The 26,194-nt window shown below is 46.1% G+C and overlaps 1 protein-coding gene and 1 non-coding gene across 4 annotated transcripts in view; one reads left to right on the top strand and one right to left on the bottom strand.

The window, feature by feature from the left end:
* The window catches only part of LOC144162851 (arrestin domain-containing protein 2-like), a 313,049-nt gene that overhangs the window by 193,336 nt on the left and 93,519 nt on the right, over nucleotides 1-26,194 (top strand). The gene's annotated exons all lie outside the window — the stretch shown is intronic.
* Nucleotides 7,661-7,733, bottom strand: Trnat-ggu (transfer RNA threonine (anticodon GGU)). Its single transcript has one exon. It is a non-coding gene; the product is annotated as a tRNA-Thr (tRNA).

The raw sequence follows: 26,194 nt of genomic DNA, 5'->3' as shown, positions 1-26,194 counted from the left end.
CCGATCTCGTCGCCTCCATCAGTGGATGCAGAGATGCAGGAGCAGTGAGATCGTCTAACACATCGGGTTTATAAAAAAAAGAGTTTCACTCACGTGCTTCACTAATACAACTCAACCAACCACCATCTATGAATCATGAATTGATTTAACCTTAGCAAAGAATATCTCTTTGAAGTAATAAAGGGTGTGGTTAAATGGATTGCACTTGTCTCTGGTTTCACTCTTTGTAGATCCACGTGTGTGAATTCAAGTGATGTCGCATGGGTAATCGTTGTGGGTGTCGTTTACAGCTTCGGTTTCCAACCACCTTCACAGGGTGGACTGGTGCGCATTTTTTTTTAGTTATGCCCTGATTTGAATAACAATCACCGCAGTTCTCTGCGATAAGTGTACTATTCGCGACGACTTTTGTCGGCAATGTATGAACGCGAGCTTTCATCGCACGTGCGTGAGCCATGCTATCTTTTCCAATTTTCAGCTTTACTAGTCAAGTTTCCCGCATTTTGTTTAAATTTTATGCTACGATTAAAGCTTACACACTTACACCGGGTTTGTTCGCATGCCTGACGCCATGGCACCGAACAATACATAGCCATGCTCAAGTTATTTGCAGCCTACCACAAATTCCGCAAGTGGTCAAATTACGTTTTGCACACTGAGAATTAACTTGAAGCGCAGGAGGTTAACACAAATATGCACTTATAAAGCGCGCCTTGTAGTAAACGTCACGTCCTGCAAGCCAACCACAGTAAGGTATGACAGACATCCTATGAGTGGCGTCAAAACGATCGCAGCGCCACTCTCTCCAGTGGTCGCCCTCGAGGCAAATAGCACCAATCTTGTGTTGACCCTTGATATTTCTACTCAGCAACGCACCCGTGTTTAGTAGTAGAGCCAAGTTTACAAGTGTTCAGTGTGTCGCAGGGGGCTTACACATTTATCCGGCAATTCACATTTCAAAGTTTCTGGAGATGTTTATGTATGCCTTCCACCCAACACGACACAATGATGTGCATATATGCAGCCAAGGCAATCCATTGAACGCCATATGCCTTTACTGTCGCCGTCTTGTTAGCTAACCCCCTCAAATGACATAGCCGGTGTTACCTAAAGTGAACTGTCGTCCAGCTCGCAATTGTAGCAGGCGTCCAAATTTTTCCAGGTCAGCGGCATTTCGCTCAACTGCAATTAAAAAAAAAAACCTGCCTGAAAGTTATACACGTCCTACAAGGATACTATTTGTGTAGATTTCTCTTGGAGTTGAACATTCAATTATGAAAAAAAAAATATTTTTCTCGTGAAGCTGGTGTAAAAAGGAGTGGTGTTATCGTTTACTGTTTAAAAATATCAAATGTCTTTTCCACAGTTCCCCACCATCGCTTGCAGTGAGTATTGACAATGTGGATTAATCGCAAGCTTTTTTGCTTTCCCCGGTGTTTCGTTTCTGATGGTCAGTTTTAGGCATCGTTTCATTCCTTCAGATTTTAGCAGACCTTTTGAAAACCGAGGACACACGCACCAATCCGTTTTCTCCTTTTTGCCGGTACAGAAGCGAGCCAAATGGAACAGGGTGACACGAGCCACCCTGCAGGCGTCACGAGACGTCTGGCTTCCGGCCCGTGGCTCCGTGTCCGCCGCCACACCGCGTGCCCTTTTGACGCGACGCTACTTACTTGCTCCTTTCGACCGCCACGGCGTCGTTAAGCCTAATCTGCCCGCCGCGGCACGCATTGGATTAGTCTCCGTACCGCGGCAGCGGCAAACCCGCACGCTACGTGAGAGGAAAAACGAAAACCGATAGAGAGTGCGGCGAAAAGCACGTTGATCCGACGAGTCACAGTAACTGCAGAGTATGAAAACTTGTTTTCGTCCGCGAAGCGTCGAGCAGCGCTTGTTTTTTTACGGTGAAACCAGCGGAAACTGCCGGGGCGGCTGAGTGCTGCCATGTTTTGGCGCCCAACCAATCACGGCCGCTTAGCTCCCGCCGGAGACAGTGGGGCTCTAATTAGCGCCCAACGTCGGGAGCGCCGGTTCTGCTGTATATCGCCCTCGAACCTCAGCTGCGCTCGTTTTTGCTTCTCCTGCCCCGCGGAGTCGGTGGCGTCGGGCCCCGTAAGCCTGCGGATTCGTTCGGGATTGAGAGCACGAGTGTTCGTGGCGTGCGCCGCCGCGGCTCGGAGTCTGAGAAAAAAAAAAATGATATGAATCTTCTCCGATAACTGCTCCGTCTTTTTTTTTAACGCTGTCTTTTTGTTACTCCGTTAACCCTCGGAGCGTGCACACAACGGTCGGTAATTCCGAAAGATTTAGGGTGGTCCGAATGTCTTAAAAGTTGTACCACTTTTTTGAATGGCGGAGTAAGGAGAATGATGGCTGGAAAAATTTGGTCGTGGGAGGCTGCCGGGTCATTCGAAGGAGTCGGCCGTCCTAATTCGTGGGCGGTTACACATACATACATACATACATACATACATACAATCATACATACATACATACATACATACATACACGCACACATACATACCTACATACATACATACATACATACATACATACACACACACATACATACATACATGCACACACACATACATACATACATACATACATACATACATACATACATACACACATACACACATACACACACATACATACATACATACATACATACATACATACATACACACATACACGCATACACGCATACATGCATACATACATACATACATACATACATACATACATACATACATACATACATACATACATACATACATACATGCATGCATACATGCATACATGCATACATGCATACATGCATACATACATACATACATACATACATACATACATACATACATACATACATACATACATACATACATACATACATACATACATACGTACATACATACATACATACATACATACATACATGCATGCATACATGCATGCATGCATACCAGGGTGTGGAGCTGAAACCGAACCGATATTTTGCCGGAACGGATCCCTAACCCGAACCGTCAATTTCTGGAACATTTAACCCGAGCCTGAACTGAACCGGAAAAACATAACCGGTACACGATGACCCGGTTCGAAACTCCGTTGTTACTATAGCGCGGTCAGCGTCATTCGGGGATTGATTGATAAATCTTTATTTGCGAGCCTGAGGCGCAGATGTTAGGGCGCCAGCCTGGTGGAGGGCATCCTTAGTCCAGGATACCCTGGCTGCGGCTGGCTGTCCGGGCCCTCGCCACCAGGTCTTGTTGGATCCTGAAAAGAAGAAAACTCATTCGGGGAGTTTTCTTCTTTTCATACCATCAGCTTCTTGATGGTCCACAGCTTCTTGATGGTGCACGTACCATCACGAAGCTGATCGTACGTTCGACCGATCACAACACTACCAACGCCTTCCGTATTCGCAGTCGAAACTCGAGGAAAGAAATGCGCACCAATATTGAAATCGTATATTGCTGCTGGTCGCGCGAAGACGAAATATCACACTGTCGGCGGCGTGCAGGCGATATGAAACATATTGTTGCGTAACGGCGGAGCAAATCAGACGAACGATGGTTCAAATGATAGGCGCCCAATTTCTAACATGTACAAAGCAGCCGTTGTTCTTGTTTTCGTTGTTGTTGTTGTCGATGTTGTTGTTGTTGTCGTCGTTGTTGTTGTTGTTGTTGCTGCTGCGGTTACTGTTGTAGTCGTTGTCGTCGTCGTCGTCGTCGTTGTTGTTGTTGTTCCTTTTATTGTGGCGCATGCCCACTTGGGGTATTTGCCAGGATCGGGTGCTGTTTTGGGAGCTACTGTGCCAGATTTAGGAAACCAACAGTTGGAGAGAAAAAATGATGAGAATAATCGCAAAACAAATAAAGTAATTTCTAGAAGAAAAGTGCGTGCTACGCGAGAAGTTGAAAGAAAAGCCTCTTCTTTCGTGTATGTACAGCTCAAAGTCGGGAAGAGCGGCTAACAGGGTAGGCTCCTTGTCTTTGATACATGCGTGGACGTCTGTAACCAACTCCCTGGGAGTAAACCCAAGCGAAATGGCAGCAAACGAAAGTAAGACCGGCCTTGAAAGGGTGTTTCCATGTCGGTGAATTGGCTCAGCGAGGTACCTTCTTCTCATTAATGAGAAACTGCGGCATTGTAAGCAATACCAATCTCACGCATCCTACACCCGCCACCCCGTCGTCATACTCGTCGTCGTCGATAGTTGGCCATGGCTCCATGGAGAATTGTACAGTTATCTCCCCTGACATCACCCCCAGCTCGAGGGCGACCGTTCCGGTCAATTCCGAGGCAAGGTGAGGAGTGCGATATGGATGAAAAACGCGATGAAAATATACAGTGAAGTATTGCTTGCCGGCGCGGGGGATGATGAAGTCGTTGATGACGGCTGGTCCCGCTACAACGACATCAAGGCAGTGACAAAATGTCGGAGGTAGCCCGGAGCGACGTGGGATGACAGGGCTGTGGTCACGGCATGTTATGTTGGTCACGCCTCTGCTAGTCACTGCTGCTGTTTATGGGCTGGTAACGGCCTTGCTGGGACGTCGATGGCAGCCATTGTTGCCCTCCTTTTCGCCCGATCCTCGAATGAAGGAGGTCACCAGGCTCGTCCTGTCGCCTCGCTTCCCGAGATCCAACCTTCTACCGCTTGAATCCCGCGCGCTCTCGCCGGCCACAAGACACTCCTTCGGCGAGGAGGTAGATCCCCCTCGCCGACGTCTCGCCAAGCAAGTTCCCGCGAGGAGCAACCAGTGCGGCGAAGCCGAACGAAAGGGGACGCGCTAAGGTCGCGTTCCCACATCATATATGCCTAGGCGATAGTGCGTAACTCTCTCGTGCTACGTTTCCATGCATTCCCCATGGCCGATCTGAGGGAAAGTAAATCCACTGGCCAGTTGAAGAAAAAGCCTGTCTAGCACAAAATGCGCGAGGAAGGCAACACAGCAGATTTCTGCCTCGCGCTACAGTGACTTACACACTAATGCTGTCTTTTCATTGATGTCTAGGTGATTGATGACATGCTCCTGCCAAGATATCGCTGAAACCACGGACATTTGACCGCAGTGGTGCGCCCAAATGTATAAATACGCGGAAAAGCTGGGTTAAAACATTCGCATACTGCGCACCAGCTGTGGTTGGGCAGCAAGCCATTGTCAGGAGAGAAGCTGGGATTATGAGTGGCAGTGGTGTGTTGTGTTTCCTGTGACAGCACATAAAAACCAGTGTACATGGATTGTGATTGACTTAACACAAAAAATACTCTATTTCAATAAGCTAGGTTTGAGCATGAGCATCTCGGCGCCTTGGTTAGCTGGCATCGCCATGGCTAGTACGCCAGCAAACCGGATGTGGACATTGTTGCTCTTCATGAAGCATTTTCTTTCAAGCATATTAACTCGCAGTTTTCCGGAAACATTACGGACTTTACTCTTTTTTACTTAACGATGCACACCAAGCACGTCAAATAACATTGTGCATCTTGAGGGGCACAGAAAGCAACCTGAATTGTTGCTTGTCGTTTTGTTTACAAATATATCACAGAAAAACTATTCGAAGCAGTTTTCTCTTCCTTTTGAGTAAGCTTTGTATCTATAAAGACCTACCTGTAAAAGCTACTTCTCAACTCCGTATTGTTATATGTAGCTCTATTCACCTCCCGGTTCCTCACTGTTGATATTGCCATCCATTCCTTTGCACAGTCTCTTATAGCATGTGCAAGGAAGAATGCGGCAACCGACAATATTGACTCGGCGTTGAGGCAGACGCAGTGGAAGCAAGGCCATCCGCACACGGCGGGTATGTGTGGAAGGGCACCAAACCGTCAGCACCATCTTACCTATCATACCTGGCAATGAAGACGACGCTTGTGACGGAATACCGCTGGCTATTTCGGTTGCTTGACAAGTGATTCGCCAAACACAACTCCCTGTTATCGCCCAGAGCCCCCGAAACTGAGAATAAACACCTTCACAAATGCGAGGTTATAAATTACGTGTTTTACAGGATCTGCACAGGATAGGAATTGTACAGGAGGGAGTTATACGGGATTGTAGTCATACTTGAGCTACACAGGATGGGGGCTATACAGGAGAATGCTTATTCAGTGGCTCTAGCAGGAGCTGTTTGTATAGGTATACTGACCGTGCTCTGCTATACAGGACCTAGATCTTTGGAGAATCAGGCGCAACACTGGGTGCGAAAAAAGTGCAGTTATGACTGCAGCCGTTACGTTACGTCATCTCTTTACAAGGCGACATTTTTAATTAACAGCGGCAAATATTTCGATGTAGTCTAGCGATAGAAAAAATTCTTTAGAGCCTAGATCCTATGCATCAAATCGATTCTAAAATTCCACTTGCGGTTTGACTGACTTGATCCGCTATAGGAATTCGTTAGCGTTGCGTTGCGATGCAACCGATGGCACAGACGACGCAGAATTCGGTCTGGCAGGTTCTAGCTCACACAATGATATATATGGTCTGGGAAGTGGTCACCGGGAACAAATGAGCAGATCTTGCTAGAGTGTCCGGCCCACAATTAGGAAGGAAACCACCTCGCACAGAAGATCGAGTGCCTCAACTACAGTTCTATGTCTTCAAAGCACTTCATAGACCGTGGCCGTTTGCATGATCTCAGTGGAAAGAATTAGCCGCAATTTAGGACTGAATATTCTCATCCTCATCCGTAGCTTGCCTGAGAAATTTGGCGTCAATCCGTGCATCTTTTTATTGGTTTTTGTATTCCCTGCGCTGTGATACCACCAGGACTTCTACGCACCCCTCTCAAAGCCACATGTTAAACTCTTACCTCTTCTTTTGTTCCTTTTCTCTTCCGCTCTCCTTCCTTTAGGGACTTCATTCAGTCCTTCTCATCGCCGCACAGTAGCATGCAGGCGACAATATACCGGCAGACCTCTCCACTTTGCTCTAATAAACAGCCCCCCCCTCTCTCTCTCTTTCTCTCTCTCTCTCCGTATATATATATATATATATATATATATATATAAATGCCGGCAGTCTGCAACACCAAAGAAGGCATAGGGGAATGGTTAGACAATTTTTTACCGTTAGTGACGTTACATTATTTTTTTTATTAATTACGTGAGAAGGAAAGAAAGAAAAACACGCGCCCAGAGTGGGGACCGAACCCACGCCTTTCTGGGCGCGTGTTTTTCTTTATTTCCTTCTCACGTAATTAATAAAAAAATAATGTAACGTCACTAACGGTAAAAAATTGTCTAACCATTCCCCTATGCCTTCTTTGGTGTTGTAGACTGCCGGCATTTCTTTCTGCATTTCCTAACGAGCCCCTCATTTCCAAACCCTATATATATATATATATATATATATATATATATAGCGAATCAGAAAATGGGAAATGAGCCCCTCATTTCCAAACCCTATATATATATATATATATATATATATATATATATATATATATATATATATATATATATATATATATATATATATATATATATATATAGCGAATCAGAAAATGGGAAATGAGGGGCTCCGTGAAAATAAGACAGAAAATAAGGGTTGGCAGTCAAGAAGACCTCGGAAAGCAAAGGGGAGGTTGTGGTGAGTCATAGAAAGAGATGAAGAATTTTTTGAGTCGAAAAGAAAGTGGTGAAAAAATGCCCGCCGGGTGGGATACGAACCCACGACCTCCAGAATACCGGTCTGGTGCGATAACCACTACGCTACCGGCGGGGCTGTTTCCCCAGCACTTTCTCGGGTATTTATGTTAAGGTATTTTTGTTTCCTGCACTTGGGGGTGGTAGCCAGCGCCACTCGGACTACTCGGGGTGAAGGGGACCTTCTTTTTAACCCCCGGGCCGTGACTCGAGTGTCTACGACATGTCGAGAGTGGTCGACCAGCGTTGAACCCTCTTAAGCTCCCTTTGGCACCAAGACTGCCAGAACAGAGGCCCTGGCTAAGCATGTAGCGAATCAGAAAATGGGAAATGAGGGGCTCCGTGAAAATAAGACAGAAAATAAGGGTTGGCAGTCAAGAAAACCTCGGAAAGCAAAGGGGAGGTTGTGGTGAGTCATAGAAAGAGATGAAGAATTTTTTGAGTCGAAAAGAAACTGGTGAAAAAATGCCCGACCCGCGGGCATTTTTTCACCAGTTTCTTTTCGACTCAAAAAATTCTTCATCTCTTTCTATGACTCACCACAACCTCCCCTTTGCTTTCCGAGGTTTTCTTGACTGCCAACCCTTATATATATATATATATATATATATATATATATATATATATATATATATATATATATATATATATATATAAAGTAAAGAGTCGGATAGACAGCAAGAACAATAACCAACAATGTTTACTTACGTAGCGGCAACGGGACTTGCCTTCATCAGAGTAAATAAAGTTACATGATTACAGAGTAAAGTTACAAATCATGTAACTTTACTCTGATGAAGGCAAGTCCCGTTGCCGCTACGTAAGTAAACATTGTTTGTTATTGTTCTTGCTGTGTATGCGACTCTTTACTTATACTATTTCTGCGTGCTTTGTGAGTTTATCTTTCTCTAGATTTATATATATATATATATATATATATATATATATATATATATATATATATATATATATATATATATATATATATATATATCTGTCTCTTTCTCGCTCTCTTTCTATCTCTCTCTCTCTCTCAATGAAATTGTTTAGCTCCACAGGATAATTTTTCCGCAGACACCTGCCACAGGGCACAAGTTAACACTTTTTTTTTCAATAAGCGTTACTTTTTCAATAATGCCCGGCCACTCTCCACCTGTTGCGGAATTATGGAAGACGAGGAGGGCGACCGCCTACTATCGTGGCCATCAGGGGCTAAAGGAGAAAGAAGCTAATAAACCTCGGTCCGGATCAGCCATGGCCTCGCGTCCGCGTCCCGTTCCATAACATTTCTGGTGCCGTGAAAGCCGGGAACGACGGACCAGCGGACTTCACAGCGCAGCGCCTTCAAGGTAGTCCGTGGCCTCAGGTACGTCGGATCTTCTCATTCGGAGGCCTCACCCTTGAACGTAGCCTGCCATGGCTGCGTGCTGGACGCAGACCCCCCGTCTAGAACCCGGAGATGATCCCCACCCATCGGACAATACCGACCATTGCTTCGCTGCGCTCCCTGGTTCTGATGACTGGCAGGTCGTAGAAAGACTTCGAATTTCGCGGGCCATCCTCCGGGTGGACATAACTGACTTAGCCAGTACAACTGTTCGTGCCTTGCAATCGTCAACACCGAGTATCAGTATGCTTATGGATTTGTGCAGTGAGGTAGAACAAAAACCGGATCAACTTCGAAAGCTTGACGGGCAGATACAGAACCTTCTGGACTTTGACAGCTTCGTAAAGGACTTAGAAGAGGCCGACGAATACTCATACACGGTCAGTCGCGCTAAGGTTTCGTTAAAGGAACGAATTTCTCTGGCAACTTCGAAGACGTCGTTCACCCCGACGAAGACTTGTTCTCTACCTTAACACACGCAGGGGCCTTTCAGAGGTGGCACCTCCCTGAAAAAGGACGCGGCCAATACAGCACTCGCCTTCGCAACAAGGGCTGCTTTCGAAACCGAGAGTTCGACGTTTTTAGTGGAAGAGAGGACGGAGCAGCACAGCGTCCCTACATTTGCAACGTCGTCGGTGAACCAGGCGGCGGGACGTAGCCGAAATACCGAGTTCGATGAATCAGCCGGTGCCGTGCCATTCCCCCAAGTGAGGAAAATACCATCCCAGACTCGCATGCTCTAGGGGCCAAGCCGAAGAGACCATTGCACATGAGCAAAACTCAGATGAAGTCAACGAATGACAGGTGTCCCCCGTGCAACAAGAAGACATTCACCCGTGTGCCAGCGTTACGAAACGAGTGGCTCGGCAGTAAGTCTCTGAAGAAGCGAATTCAAGCACGTGAAAGACAAGCGTCCGCTCGACCACCCGAAAACAGAAAACGCAGATCCATTGCGACGCTACAGATGCAAGTGGTTAAAACTCAGCCATTACGCAGAAAGGAACGTCGAAGGCGAACAGGAAAAGAAAAGGGCACCCCTGACCAGAAGGTTCAGGCTGCATTCCGAACACGATTTGTCTATGCTAACTCGAGGACTAACTTTACTACATCATTTATCATACAGCCCGACCCCCGCAAAACTTGTGGGCCCGTCCTACCCAAGAAAGTATCCAGAAGAAGGCATCGAGCCTCGAAGCATCGATGGATGGTAAAGCAGGCGCAAACTGCCACCTGTCGTCTTCAAAGGAATGACACTGGACCACCTATCTATGGCAGAACCTATATACTAACCTGTTCTGAACTTACCCACTAGTGTCACCGTCGGGGGTGGGAGTATGGTGCGGAATTATGGAAGACGAGAAGGGCGACCGCCTACTGTCATGGCCATCAGGGGCTAGAGGAGAAAGAAGCTAACAAACCTCCGTCTGGCTCAGCCATGGCCTCGCGTCCGCGTCCCGTTCCATAACACCACCATCGCAACGTCCCACTAATAAACTCGGGAATCTCATCCACGCATCCGACGACGATCGTCTCGGACTTCCTCCTCATCCGCACAAAGACCTTCTCTCCGTCCCTTCACCCAACCTCCGCGGAGATCTCTTTCAGGGCTTATCGAGGATACGAGAGGTGGCCAATACCAGCGGCCCAGATGATTTAAATCCCGTCTTCCACGTCTTCCCGTTGCGGCATCTTGGGTCGTGGGACGGGGGGAACGGACGAAATTTCCCGGTAAATCTAAATCCCGCAGTCCCCGAGTCCGCAGGGTCCCCCTAATCGGTTCCCGCATACATTTGCGGGGGCTGGGAGTAATTGCGCGCTTTAGTAATTAATGGAGGTGCTGCTGGGAGAAGATGACGGTGGCCGTTATGCGTGGAGAGACGTCTCAAGGCGCCGGGTGCGAAATTGGCCACGTCGCGTTGGAAACAGGCCCTCTCGTAATTGCAGCCTGCTGAAGTGCGCGTGTTAGACAAATGAAGCGATGGTGACTACAAAGCTAAATGCGCAGAGCGAAGATTGAGATAGGGGGCGCAGTCAAATGGGGCTTAGGATCGTTTGCGCGTTGGGACGCGCTTTCAATTAGGGCGTAGTTTCTGCTGCGAGCATTACGCGCGTTTTAGCGCACGCGCATAACCACTGCTTATTTTTAGCAGCAATCTGTATTCCACAGACGTTCTACACGTGCGATGCAAGCGACAGTGTCTCAGTATTTCAGCAAACTGGTTGATACACGTTTTGTGCCGTGAGGCTTGACATCACAATTTAAAAATGTATCCGGGCAGGGTTGTATTATTTTATAAGCATCTTGTTTAGCTGGCCTAAATAAATGTTTTTATAGATGTTATAATTCATAATGTATACGTATTTAGTTTTTTTTTTTTGTTACACAAGTTTCACGCTTACGTTTTTGCACATTACGCACGCTTACTTGTAATACATGTCTTTGTTAGCCCCCCTTATTGATGCCCTAGCCAATGGCCTGTAAGAAGCTTGTAAATAAATAAATAAATAAATAAATAAATAAATAAATAAATAAATAAATAAATTAATTAATTAAAACACTTTTTGCTAGTCGCAACGTGGGTCATGCCGATGAAGTCGCGAAGATGGCGATTGGGATTCTTGAGCTGTAGAACCGTAAGCGGTGAGGACGGCAATGATAGCATGCTAATACTTTGGTAATCATGCGGCGTCTCACACGCATACTTGTTTGTGGGCCGCTACCAGAAGAGAAATAACGTACATTTCTATTTTAGTGGCCCGTAAACTTTTGCTCATGGCTGTACATATTGTAAATACGTCCATCGCATTACTTTGTACATACTTTGTACTTTGTAAAACTTCAAGCTGCTATTCCCCATTACAGGGCCACGGCTTTTTATCATGCATTACATCCAAGTAGTACGGATGAAGTTTGCTTTCCTACAAAATTGTGGTGAGCCTCCTCCACCATATCTACCCGACCCAGCATTATAGTACCTGCAACTTTTGCCCCCAACCAGGCACCCTGTACCAACTGGTCTGGGAGTGCCAACAATCCCCATCCCTCACACCCAATCCCCGTCCCACGTACGAGCAGTGGGTGGACCGGCTGTCCAGCTCGGACCTCTCGACCCAGCGCATGCTGATAGAGAGGGCACGAGCAGCCAGCAAGGACCAGGGCATCCCGGACTAGCGGACTCCCCCCACCGGTGATGCTCTCACCATCCTGCACCATTAAGCTCCAAATTAAAGATGTTTATACTCTCTCTCCCTCTTAACCCGCCTTATAAAATAGTGAATGAGCAAGTATTAGCGTCTAGTTGCCGAATGGATACGCCCCACATTGTAAATGCCCGTATAGTGTCCTGGCTCTCTGGCGACCCCTGCGCCGCTAGGTGAGGCAGCATCGTGAGCGCGGAGCTCGGCGGGGCGCGTGCCGAAATCACGTGTTCTCTTATAATACGTTCTCTTATGTTCTCTCTTCCATTTGCCTTTCCTTCCTTTTTTAATTTTTGAAATGCGAATGCATTTCTTAGGCGGGGGTTGTCGTGCTCCGTCGGCGTGCGCCTGCATTCCTCCAGCGCGAGCGCACGTGAGCGCGCGCCTCGTAGTTCTGCCTTCGTCGTCGTCGTCGTCGTAAATGCGAATGCATTTCTTAGTCGGGGGTTGTGCTCCATCGGCGTGCGCCCGCAAGTGTTATCTCTCCGCGCTCCTCCTCGCCCCTAGCAACAGCTGTGGCGCGCCTAGCAACCGGAGCAGGTGGTAGCTCGGGTGGGAGTAGCGGAGGGCAAGGGGAGAGGAGGAGCGCGCTCGGGCGTGTGAGGGCGCTCGCATCGCGGAGCTCGGGCGGAGTAGCGGAGTGAGTGGAGAGGAGGAGCGCGCTCGGGCGTGTGAGGGTGCTCGCATCGCGGAGCTCGGCGGGAGAGAGAGCTCGCGCGCGGGACGGGCGTGTTGCGCGGGTCTCTCACCTCTCCGCGTACCCTCTCTCCGCTCGCTGCGCTCGGAAAATGTATATAAATGCAGTGCAGCGCACGCCTCTCTCTCTTACTGCTTGCCGCAGCGCACTCATCGGTGCACCCAATGCATTCGCATTTCCGCACGATCCCCTTCGGGGAGGTGGGGGGAGTTTTTTATTATGATGGAGGTCGTTTGCCAATCCCCCTTGCTTAGCCTATGTGTAGGCACAACGTAAAGTAGGCGTAACATTGCACCTCACGACGTACCAAGCAACGCCCTACTCAATGCGCGTTCACTGCGGGTACAAGCTGTCGACGTTAGAACTGAAAGCTTTATAGGTTAGGCCTAACGGCAGGTCTAAACACACCCGCGCTCGCGTTGCCAAGCAAAGAGGGCATTGAGTGGAAACATTCTTTTCTACTTGCCTAAGTGCTACTTGTGCAATCAGCATACGCAAATTACTCATGCCGCTATTAGAACACGTCTCTAAGCAACGCTCTCCAATCAAAAGCGGCAACGCCATTACTAGGTTCGCCTTCAGTCCATCGTGGCGTTGGCAATGCGGGATAGTGTTGCAGTCTGAAAGCCATGGGATCAATTCAAATCCAGACCACACTTCACTGAAACTTTTTCGCTACTCAATTACTTTTATTTGCTTATCGGAGCTTTCCTGGGAAATTTGACGCAATCCATGCAACTTTTTTATTCGTTTTTATGTTCCCTGCGCTATCTCACAATTTGTCTGCCATTGCTCGGTTACAACGACCCCCCGATTTTTGACTCACGGAGCTATTCAATGCGTTCGCACTACTTGGGCATCAATAGCCATTTATAGATTGAAAACACGGGAGAGCGTACTGTAGTTAGCGCTTGAAAAAATATTGCTTGTCTGGCGCCAGTTTTATGGCGTGCGAATATATTAAAGGGCCCTGCAACGCTTTTTCTCTAACTTTTTTTACAAGTCTTAAATACTCGCAGAACGTAGCCACCCAACGCTTCTAGTACTTAGATTAGAGTTCGCAAAGTACCGCAGCTAAAAATTGCTGCTCTATGCCCATCGTAAAACTTGTAAACTTGCTAAAAATTTTCTCTCTTTCCCGGTCTTGGCGTTGTTCCACCGCTGGAATTACGTCGCCGTAAATCCTTGCAGCGGCGTAGCGGCTATTGGCCGGCTTTTCTTTAGTTGGTGCAATGGACGCAATCGATATCCGCTTTAAAAAGCCGCTAAAGCAAAGCAAAAAAACGTTAGGCTTATCTGCTGCGACGAGCAAATCATGCACTCAGTGCCCCTCTGTTCTGGCGAATACTATAGCTTTCGCAGGGCTTGCAGACGCGAAGGAAATTGTTAAGGAGTCTAATGGAAGTGTTGCAGGGTACCTTTTATGCTCCGGTGCAACACGCACAAGGAACAAGTAGATCTTGTTGCAAGCAGGTCATAGAACTTTATCTGTTTATTGCATACAAGCGTTCGTAGTGCACAGCGTTTACAACAAGTGTACAGAATCAGTACAAAACTATTCTTTAAGGGGTGTCCCGATATATAATTAAGAGGCGCCAACAGAAAGCACACCCTTCTTAAACGGACGCCGAATGGACTCTTGCCTTGTCAGAACATTCATTCAAGGAAAATACGCACGTGGAAAGTCCCCCAACCTCCCACATTCACGAGAAAGAACAAACCGACAAGCACAATTGTTGAAGTCTGGATGAAAAGGCGGTCGCTTTAAAATCTGCGCGTACGTGGATGGAAACAAAAGAACTCTACCTTTCAACAATATTCGACGAGCCGTTCTTACGACACCGCTTGCGTAAACAGCGAACGGACCGTGCATTTGTTCTCGGCCGAAAAGAGATAAGAGGGAAAAAAAAATTGGCGAATGGCGCGTCTTGAGGATTTGACCGTGCTTCCTATTCGAGAAGGGGATTCAATTGATTTGGGAGTCTAATAAGGCCCAGAACGTCGCCGCTGAAGTATGCGCTCGTCTTGCTCCGATATTTTTCTTTTTTATTCGGACGACGAGAAAAAACACTTGACAAATGAAAATAGCAGTAAAGAAGAGCGTGTTTGTGATGTTCCAGGTTGAATAAAGGGATGATGCGCCAGTAACCGGCCCGAAAAGAACAACAAGCTCCCTGTATGCCTGCGTGTGTTTGTGAAGTTCTAGAACAAAACAAAACTACACTATCATGGCCTTAGTCCCTCTTTTTTTCCCGCTTTCTTTAATTTTTGCAGTAATCCTCTGGGGGGCTATTTGAAACTATGTAGCTGGCTGCCAGTGATGACGCTTGGAGCGTAGGAAATAAATGGATCTGTATACGTTTACGACTGAAAAGAAAAAGTCGTTTAAACGTTCAGAATGGTGTGATCCCCAAGAGCGCCGCTCATGTAACTTTATCGCTTCGGTCTTTGGGATTGAAGCAGAGGAGACGAGAAGCGCTCGTTGGGTGCATCTGCTACAGAAAAGCGCACTACGTAAGCAAGCAATTTATTTCTCTAAGAAGAAACTGTGCAACAATTTCACGAATTGGACCTTACGACTGCCCACGCTCTCGTAGCGCTTCTTCTGGAAAGGTTCCTTCGCAGCGTAACCCCATTTAATTTATAGCGCGTGTCGTAAAAAAAAAAAACAGCGCTACCAAAATAAAAAAGGTGTTCTTTTAGTGCACAACAAATGTTTCCATTAAAACAAAGCAGACAAGCAGAAAAATTAACGGAAATACACCATCTTCCCGTTGGGGAATCCTGAGTTGTATGCGAAGCAGCTATGGGGTCGACTGAAGTTCCCATTAGTTTTGAGTTCGTCGTTTCCGTTGGCGTGCAGCTTCGCGTGCCTTCGTTGTATCAGTTGCTTCTTGACGTAGTTTGAATGAGTAAAGGACATAAGGCGCGTTCGTAGCACATGCTCCCGTCTCGGTTTGTAGCGCAGTGGGAAGAGCGCCACGTACCTCCCGTTGCGGCCAGAGTCGTGAGATCGAAACCTGGCGCCGCGTAACTATTTCTTTTTATACTGGACTGCGCTGACGTCAGCCCAAACGCTGACGTTGCTGAAGAGACGCGCATGCGCAGTTGAGTGCGGACGGCGGACAACGACAACGAGGAAGGGAGGGAGACAGGCCCGAGCATGAGATGCTTCGCATATAAGAGCAGGACAAAATTAAGGTCATTGGCAATCAGGCATATCTGCGCTAGTAAGCAAATGATGTGAATTTTGTGACCTGTATGGCGGATCCGAAATCATATGTCGTTACAATAAAGCTTGTTAACCACACAGGGCGAGAAGATAAAAATGTTACGTGCAAAACGATAGTGTGGTTTAATCGCTAGCGAAAAGTTCAGGAAAAGTGGCTCCGGTGCTTCATTGTGACTAACGTTAACCTTACATTACGGCATTGGGGACTGCATAGGAATCAGGCTTGATTTACTCCCCGATCGATACCGTGATAAAGATATTAGAAAGCATCCCTCCACTATCTCTAGCGCTGTTCCATAAGCCTTGCCACCACTTGTCACTCCACGAGGATTTTTTTGAGCCACTTGTTGCCATTTTTCTACGCCGCGACCATCACTTCAAAGCTGCACGCATAAGTTGCCACTCATGTCCATTTTGCGCGGTCATTCCTGAATGAATTCCTCGTACCGTAGACAGACAGACAAAGAACTTTATTCCGGTCCTGAGGAACTGCCTTGGAGCGCCCCTATCAAGGGGAGTTCGTGACAGTCGCGGGCGTCGAATAAAATAAGCTACCGTCACACATCGCCACTGAGAAAGACACCACGTAAGTTCAGGAAATAATCCAAGCAGCTGGCACCATTTGTTACTTTGACCTGTTTTTTTTCTCTGTGTTTTTTTTACTTCTTCCGAAACCTGCACTAATAAAGTTTGTGCTCTGTATTTTTTGTGCTTATAGGTTGTACATTGTGCTCGTGTGAGGATGCCAAGTATTTGTTCTATATTTTCGCTATTATTCTCGCGGTTATTACCAATGGAATTTTACCCTGTTATATTTTCCAAGTTACAGTGTGTATTTATTTAATTTTCTGTTAGACCTCCTGTTTTGTTCTTTGTCTTTTTTTTCTCTGTTTTATTACGGTAATACAAAACGAGGGTGCTTCGCGTATGTAACCCCTTATTTAATACCCTCTAGCGGGGGTCTTTGAATAAATAAATAAATAAATAAATAAATAAACAAATAAATAAATAAATAAATAAATAAATAAATAAATAAATAAATAAATAAATAAATAAGTTAATTAATTATTTATTTAATATTGAATAAATGAAATAGACAACTAAAAATAATAAAAACTATGAGCCATAGGTACGCATCTTAATGCGAATTGATTTCCGCAGCCAATTTCCAACATTACTAGAATGTCTGAATGCCTGTCATACGCTCCTTTTGCCCCCAGCTTACGAAGCCGAACTTAAAAGATGAAAGTAATTCTCTACCTCCGTTTCATCGTTGAATCTAAATATACCTCTTCCTACGAAAAAAAAAAACACATATCGGTTAATTTTTACTAAGCGTGGCGCCGTTAATTATACTCCCCAGTGGCCGCGAACTGATGACTGTGGTATTTAATAAAATTGCCTTTTTACATGCCTTGTGCCAAAAGGGTAGGACTGCAGATACACACCTACTAACTACTAAAGCAAACGATGGTGGCCACGACCTCAGTGCATCGGAAAATTCCCGGGCCATCGCCACTAGCGCGAAATCTGGTGAAGGGCGAAGCATGCAGTGTGTAAGTGTATTCTTGGCGCCTTGGCGTTTTTTCCAACGGGGATGAAACCGTTGGGGTGTAGAGGTATACAGCTTTGCTGTAAAAGTCTTATGTCTTTGAAGCACCAAGCGTTCTAGCACGAGGCGTTGAGAAAACGAGTGTCCCGGTCTTTTTTAGCACGCGTTACGTTCTAGCGCGAGGCGTAAACGAGTGTCCCGGTGTTTTAGTACCGTGACTACATGAGACGACGGTTACGACGACGCACACGAGACGCAACAGCCCGAGCCCCTAAGAGGCTTCGCCCGTAAAGCAGGCCGATCCTTGTTTCAGTCTTGGTTCGAGGCTTCAAAACCACTGCGAAGGCATCCTCCCTACAACGTTGTCTGCTGTATCCTTGTTACATTTAGAGCCGTCCTACTGCTCAGATATATATATATATATATATATATATATATATATATATTTTTTTTTTTCTTCTTTCCGGTTACATCTAGTACACGTTACGTGTTACCTCCACTGTTGATTTTCCTCTGAGATTATACGCTAATACGCAGCCGCGTCTAATTAGCTGTAGCTTCGTAGTGAAATATTTTGTTTGGTAATTTTAATCAATACAATGGAGAAGCAACAAAGTGCTCTTTTTTATGACGCTTTGCGGTATCATCTGGCGATAGAAAAGCCAAAATTTTCTTCTCTACTGCCGAATACAAACGCAATCGCAGGTCTGTTTATGCTCTTCGATTTGTCGTTCTGGGCTGAGCAGAACTGCTCTATAGCATCTCCGTATTGTTCATCCCAAAGAATTTCTTCCGCAAGAGCACTCCCGGACTGCCCTCGAACTCCTCAGAACTAATCTGAACTGGCAAATAAAAAAGACCGTACGATTCATCGCCACTTGACAATGAGAACGTGCCGTCCGCGTCTGTCTGGCTCGCTGCGCTGGAAGCGAGTGCGTCGTTCCGAGCTCTCCGTTCGGCCGGGAGACCTGAGGAACTCGTCGAAGCACGTTGCCATGGCAACGAGCGGTATTCCTTATCTCTCATTCTCCCTCTCCCCCCTCTCCCTGTACGGCGCTATTTCGATTGTTCTCCTGCTGTGCTCATTTGTTCGCTCTGATTCGATGTTCACGCACCTCTTTCTTCTCTTTTCATTTCTGTCTCTCCGCGCGCAAAGTCTAGGTCGGTCACGCTCTCCGATTACGAGACGAAGCTCCTCGGAGATTTGCAGTTTCCCTTTGTTTTCGGGTCTTCTGCGTGCTGTTTACACTTTTCCCGCTTTTTTTAGCGCCCCCTCTTCGCTGAACACCGCTTACACTACGACCGATCGCCCTCTTTATTACGCATCCGTTCCTACTTGGCTGTCGGTAGTTTTAAGGCTGAAAGACGGGCTTGAAGGTTTGGAGAGCTCTGCGAAAACAGAACAGACGACAGGAAGCTCGCTGTGGCCTGTGGGCTTCTCTTCAGCTCGTCCAAACTTGTAGTCTTTTAAAGACGATAGTCTTTCTTGGGCTACTTAAAGCCAGAAATTTTGGTCTGTCTGTCCGTCTGTCTGTCCGTCTGTCTGTCTGCCTGTCTGTCTGTCTGTCTGTCTGTCTGTCTGTCTGTCTGTGTCTGTCTGTGTCTGTCTGTCTGTCTGTCTGTCTATCTATCTATCTATCTATCTATCTATCTATCTATCTATCTATCTATCTATCTATCTATCTATCTATCTATCTATCTATCTATCTATCTATCTATCTATCTATCTGTCTGTCTGTCTGTCTGTCTGTCTGTCTGTCTGTCTGTCTGTCTGTCTGTCTGTCTGTCTGTCTGTCTGTCTGTCTGTCTGTCTGTCTGTCTGTCTGTCTGTCTGTCTGTCTGTCTGTCTGTCTGTCTGTCTGTCTGTCTGTCTGTCTGTCTGTCTGTCTGTCTGTCTGTCTGTCTGTCTGTCTGTCTGTCTGTCTGTCTGTCTGTCTGTCTGTCTGTCTGTCTGTCTGTCTGTCTGTCTGTCTGTCTGTCTGTCTGTCTGTCTGTCTGTCTGTCTGTCTGTCTGTCTGTCTGTCTGTCTGTCTGTCTGTCTGTCTGTCTGTCTGTCTGTGACTCGATTCAGCCAGCCGGGCAAAGTGAAACGAAATCCGCACAATAGTCTTATATACTTACAGCCAAATCTGAACGACAGAGTCCGGTTTTAATGTTCATACTTGTCGAAATTGTTGAATAACAAGAGATTATACGCAAATATAAGACAGAAAAACAATACATGAGCGATATTTGCAGCGTTCCTTTATAAAAAAAACTGTGGTTGATTCATCTGTCATAGGAATCAGTCAAACACGAGAGTGAAATGTGCAGCGAAATGTTCAGCTGAGCATAATTTGCGGGTCGACGGCTGTCTTGTGGGTGTGCTTAGCGAGCGACATCCTGCTGGTGGGTCGCTTTGGCAAAGGTGTACTGGCGTCATTTTCGTGACGGATATGACGTCAGTGAAATCTTGGGGTATCGCGGCATAAAACACTTTCGTGTTAAAATTGATAGATGCTTGATTTTTGCGAAATGAAATACTACATCCAGTGCAGAAAAAAAAATTCACTACGTCGCCTTCTGTCGCCCGCGCCACTATAGATTCTGGCGGCATTTTGAGAAATCATGCGGCAACAGTTACGAAAAGTTCCACTATGTAGGTTCCACGTTCTGCTTGGAACGCACGTGGAGTAGGGCAACGTGACTCTATAAACGTTGAAGTAGGGCTATTCGATTGTCGCGCATCTCCGCAGTACGGCAGCGCTGGCATCGAGGCGCCAGGCCTGGACCATCTGGAACGCGGTAAATTCAAATTTACTTGAGCAAACCTTTAGCCTGTCTACCTTGGAATGAGCGCGACAGAACAGAAACAGCATGAGATGTGAGCTGGAAAGCGAAGGGAGGGATTTACTTGGCAAATGTCGACAAAGACTATCGTCTTTTGTTGACATTTGTAATGGAAGGAGCAGATAGGTGGGCAATTTTTTTAGTCCGTGCTGAGGTGCGTGCATGTGTGTGTGGGCGTACGGATGTACGCGGGAGTACGTGCGTGCATGTAAAGGACTGACAGCGGATATCGTGGATAGGTGAACAGGAACGTGTTGTACGCGTTCCTCGGTGCAATTCTTGCATCTCGCGTAATCAGCGCTATAGTTGGAATTCGGATAAGCTTGAATGCTGGGAAGGAAATAGCCGCTGTAGTGGTGTCATCAGTCGCAGTATTTGCAATAGTGTCATCTGCACCTTCCACGCTTCTTTCAACTCTTGTGTGATTTCGCCGCCGCAGTGGAGTAGAGGACAAACAACATTTGTGCTAGACGCAATTACCTGGATTTCACTCTCTTCAGTCTTGGCCTCAGTCACACCGCAGAGTACAAATAACAGTGTCTTTGTATATGAAGTTTAGTTAACACTAAAGAGCCTAAGTTTCTCGCGGTGCGCGGGAGCAGCTCATGCACCAGAACACTACCCGCAGCCCAACCGTAGCTCCGGCGCGCTGAAACTAATGTGCGATTTTTCATCGAAATACATGTTGTAAACTTTGCGTTCAATATACCGAGTAAACACTTGGGTCATTATTCTTAACGAACCGCAAGGCTACGGATACATTTCAACGAAAAAATAGTTGTGTGGCGACAGCAAGCATCTGTTCTTTAATTTTTTTTCGCCCCAGAGAGGGGGCCTACCAAAGCACGTATTTGATACGCGACCTCTTGTAATATAAGAAAATACATTAACCACTCAGGAATATGTGTGGGGATTACCTAATACGTTCCCGAACTACAGGTTGGCATCGGAGCGACGTTCTAACACCCCAAGCGAGCCACGCCATGATTTTTTTACTTTCCGGGTCGCTGTCAAGCTCAAATGGACTTTTATTTCACAATGGCTGCGTCGCAATTTTAGGACAGCATTGTAAGCAGCTTAGACAGCAGTCTAATTAGACGTCTGAAGCAACAAAAACTGTAATGGCGTGGGTGCCACCTTCGCAGGACAAAAACATGATAGCAGAAACAGTAATAAAGGCAAGCCAGTTTTGTAAAGGGCAAACATAGTGAAACTATATTAAATTAAGCAGTTCAATACTAATCTGCAATGGAAGGAAATGTTTGGCTGCAGTCACGTTACGTCATGGGCGCCACCATACACAGCTGGGAGCGTTCCTCTCGACTTGGCATGGCTCGCAACATTCCTTCTTGTGGCCGCTGGTGACAAAAGCAACACATTTTTTCTTGATCAAGTTGCTAAAACTTTTAAACAAGTAAGACGGAGTGTGTAAGCTATATTTTATAGTCCCTAATAACTTTAAATACTTCTTTAAAGCGAGAGTTTAAGTTTCTGCGGCAACAGGCAACTCTGGGGCTTTTGGCTAGCCATGCCATGTAACGATGGAGCGCTTTTCTGCGGTACACGACAGCACACTCGCTGAAGTGCTGCTCCAGTGGACACTCGCGCGAGACTCCTTTCTATTATATAAACTATTAAAAAACAGGCAGCTAACTGTAATAACAGGTGACTAACTGAAATTTTATTCCGCAGGAAAACATACTTATGTAGAAGCACCAAAAATGACAATTCGCCAATTCACACGGAGAGAATTTTATGGCGCATGGTAGAAAGTAAACACACGATAAACAAAACGAAACTTGTCCGTGCGCGGGTACACTGTATAATTATTATTCACACCTTCAAGGGAAATTCTCCCCCTGTGGAACTATCTGCTATAGTGTACTGAAACAGCCTTTTAAAGTGTGTATAGTATAACAAACACCCTTACAATCCAGCAAAAACACAAGAATGTACCTTTTTACAGAATGTTTCAGAGAAGGACACCTTTTAAGAGAGTGTTCTTGTGTTTTTTGCTTGATTGTATGAGAGGTAGTAATAAACAGTGAAAATTTCCGTTAAGGGTACCCTGGGAAGCAATTTACACACTTGCGGAAGTTAAGGGTACCCTGTGGAGCAATTTACACACTTAACGAAATTAAGGGTACCCTGTAAAGCAATCTACACACTTAAAGAAAATTTTTCCTGTCTCAGCCTCCTTACACCCTAGCTGAAACAAAAAAACTGCCTTTTTAAAAGGTGTATAGTGTAGCAGACACCCTTAAACCATAGCAAAATACAAGGAACCACCATTTACATGGCAATATTTTTAGTTAATAACATCATATAAGATGGTATTCTTATGTTTTTGCTTGGGTGTAAGGGTGTTAACCAAAGACAAATACAAACCTAAAAGGTGCAAACTATTTACCACAGTATGACTCATTTTACAACGTTAACCATACGGCAGTAACCAGACAAGGAACCTCCCTATCTACCATCCTGATGGAGGGCTAAGCGTGTGCTCTCAATTCGCAGTCCGCTTGTGGCATCGGCAAGGTCTCCAAAGGTGGTCAACGTCCGCCCGTCTCCCTCGCCGAGAGCGCAGGTCGGCGATCGTTTTTGGGCGGGGCGCAGTGTCACGGGCAGTGATCGGCAGTCGCCATTTGCTGATTATGTGCGCGGCAAGGGCAACTCCCAGTCGTAAACGCCCGTGGACCACGTAGTCCCCGACCGCGAGTCACGTACGTAGGCAAGCTGGGGGGAGACTGGATGTCGAGGGATGTCACTCGCTGACCTACCCGCAGTTCTGAAAAGGTCTCTGTCGGGGCGGAGGGGTGGTCGGGCGTGCAAAGCGGGACGATCAATTGACCCTAATCTGCGCCTATATTTGTACTCGGAGTAGCGGACGTGACTGTCCAACTGCAACGACTACAATTAAGAAGAAGTGAAGACACATTTGCACGTGAGGTGCAGTGAATTCAAAAGCGTTTTTGTCGCACTTGGGGCTTTTGTAATACGAAGGCTACTATGTGCAGGCTTCAAATGTAGGATACAGTCACTGACTGGCGCAAAATTAAACCCGTAAAAGGCCACCTTTAATTTCCGTCGGTAATGGTGACGATGATATTGTAAATCAGGTTTGAACCTCCCGCGGAAATGTCGCGTGTTTCTGATGAGCAACCCACCGAAGACGACGACGAAGGACCGGTGTATGTATAGGTTCAGCACGCTTGTGATTTTAGGGGCAAACCCCCTAGGGGCTGGGCCTATCGGCGTCTCATGCCGTCGTCGTAACTGTCGTCTTATGTAGTCACGATATTAAAACACCGGGAAACTCGTTTACGCCTCACGCTGGAGTACTTCGTAATGAAGACACCAAGACACTCGTCCACGCCTAGCGTATACAGATCTTCGTGCCTCAAAGGCAAGAGACTTTTATAGCGAAGCTGTATACCTCTACCCCTCAACGGTTTCATCTCCGTTGGCAAAAACGCCAAGGCACCAATACACTTATACACTGCATGCTTCGCCCCTCCCCAGGTTTCACGTTAGTGCACTAAACCCGATATTTTTTATGAAGTTGGAGGAACAAGACGCCCACTTTCATATATTCCTGTTTTGGCATCTCCTTTCTCGGGCGCTATTAGATGCCGAGGCGTGATGTTCTTTCAGCTGATAAAGTTCCTCTTCCTTTATTGTTCTACCAGCTGCAGCTGATTACGGAGATAATTTGTAGTGACGATGGTAACGATTAGAATGTCGTATCAGTGAAGTACGGAGGAGAACCTGCCGCTGGAGTTTGCGTAAATGCAGAAACCTTTGGTGCGTTATTAGTCGATAGAACGTACCTGGGCCGCGCACGCATTCTAATGGTTTTCACCATCATCAAAAAGCTGTAGCGATTTCTCGGTTTCCACGTTCGTTGCGCTGTTCCGTTCTTTTCTCGCGAGCTTACGAAATACGAATCGGAAAAGCTCGAACATCTGCCGTTTCAGTTCATCTAATAAAAGTTCATTCCCTTCTGAGAAACACCCCGAGAAAAAAAAAGACAAAAAGCTTTAACGGCGATTGGCTGCCGATAGTCGATACGAGCTGCCCGACCGAAAGCTCACACGAAGGAACCGGCTGATTGCATAAGGCGTGAAATAGGTATTGCAGGATCGTTGCCTTGGGGCGTATCTGAGCCAATGCTCAATCTTCCAGCCGAGGATTGAGAGGTTTAAAGTGACACCCTATACGTATTCACTTACTTGTTCACTGCACCGTGAATTTATTTCCCATAAAAGCAAAACCGAATCGGGGGGTTCGCACGGAACGCATACCTACCTGTCTAGTATGAGCATAGAGGAATGTGATTTTTTTCTTTTCCTCTGAAAGCGTTTTTCCCCTTCGAGTCCCCTAATGTTATTTCCTGCTAGCATTACGCGCGCGAAAAAAGTTCGTTTAATGCGGCACATTACGTAACACGCACCGTCGAGTAGGTTATATTTCATTTGAACCACGTCACCCGACACCCGCCGTCGCTATACGAGCTGCAGTGCGTGCTTTTGAAAGTTCAGTGGCGCCACCAACCAGCCTGGATTCCAAAGAAAAAAGAGAAACAAAAATGCTGCAGAAATGTTTGAAGTGTCCCTTCTTTTTATTGGTTTTATTTTTCGTTAGTTCTTTTTCGTTCTTGTTTCGCGTCTCGTCGTCTCGTCTGCTTCACGCGCCCGCTCGACGATTTATCACGATATTTCATCCTCGGACCCCGTGATCTTTATCGTCTGCTACCGTCGTCTGCGGCGCCTTTTCACCGCGCTCCTTTTTTCCCCGCTGTTTCGTAGCGGCGGTCGTTTATTTCTGCTCGCAACAATATTTCTTTTTAACGCGTAGGGCCGCAGGGGGCTATTCAACGAGGACACTTCACAGGTGCGATTTATTGGTAATACTTTCTTTTTGTGTGCGCCGTGCTAAATGTATATTTTATTATTATTGCCATCCCTTTTGCATTTACAAGTTTTATGGGGACTAGCACCCTACGGCTCTTCCAGCTGTTTCCGGCGTCCCAGGTACGTTTTCTCAACTATTCCTTTTCATGATGATAGAAAACAACCAGCGCAAGAAAGACGAGGACGAGGAAGGTTACAGACATTTTCTATCATCATGAACCAATACCAACTTGCCCAGCTTCCCATCTTGGTGCAATATATTTCTTTTCATGTGGCCATATTAAATGTAGATTATTATTATTATTATTATTATTATTATTTGTGGGTAAACACTAGCATCTCCTTGTATAGTTTTTTGTAAGACATGTACATCATGTGTCGTGTGTGTTTGGTGTCGTTTCCGTGCGTCAGTACAAAGGCTGACCCTTGGCACGCAACTGATTGATTGATTGATTAATTGATTGATTGATTGATTGATTGATTGATTGATTGATTGATTGATTGATTGATTGATTGATTGATTGATTGATTGATTGATTGATTGATTGATTGATTGATTGATTGATTGATTGATTGATTGATTGATTGATTGATTGATTGATTGATTGATTGATTGATTGATTGATTGATTGATTGATTGATTGATTGATTGACAATATTACTGTATCATCTATTGGAGCTAGTGCTTTTATGACAGCGACAACACCTTGCGCCTTCTTGAAATGTCAT

The sequence above is a fragment of the Haemaphysalis longicornis genome, unplaced genomic scaffold (assembly GCF_048455015.1).
Source record: "Haemaphysalis longicornis isolate Haplotype H1 unplaced genomic scaffold, Haemaphysalis longicornis Haplotype H1 scaffold_12, whole genome shotgun sequence".
In the NCBI taxonomy this organism is placed as follows: domain Eukaryota; kingdom Metazoa; phylum Arthropoda; class Arachnida; order Ixodida; family Ixodidae; genus Haemaphysalis; species Haemaphysalis longicornis.
This window is presented reverse-complemented; position numbering and strand designations above follow the sequence as displayed.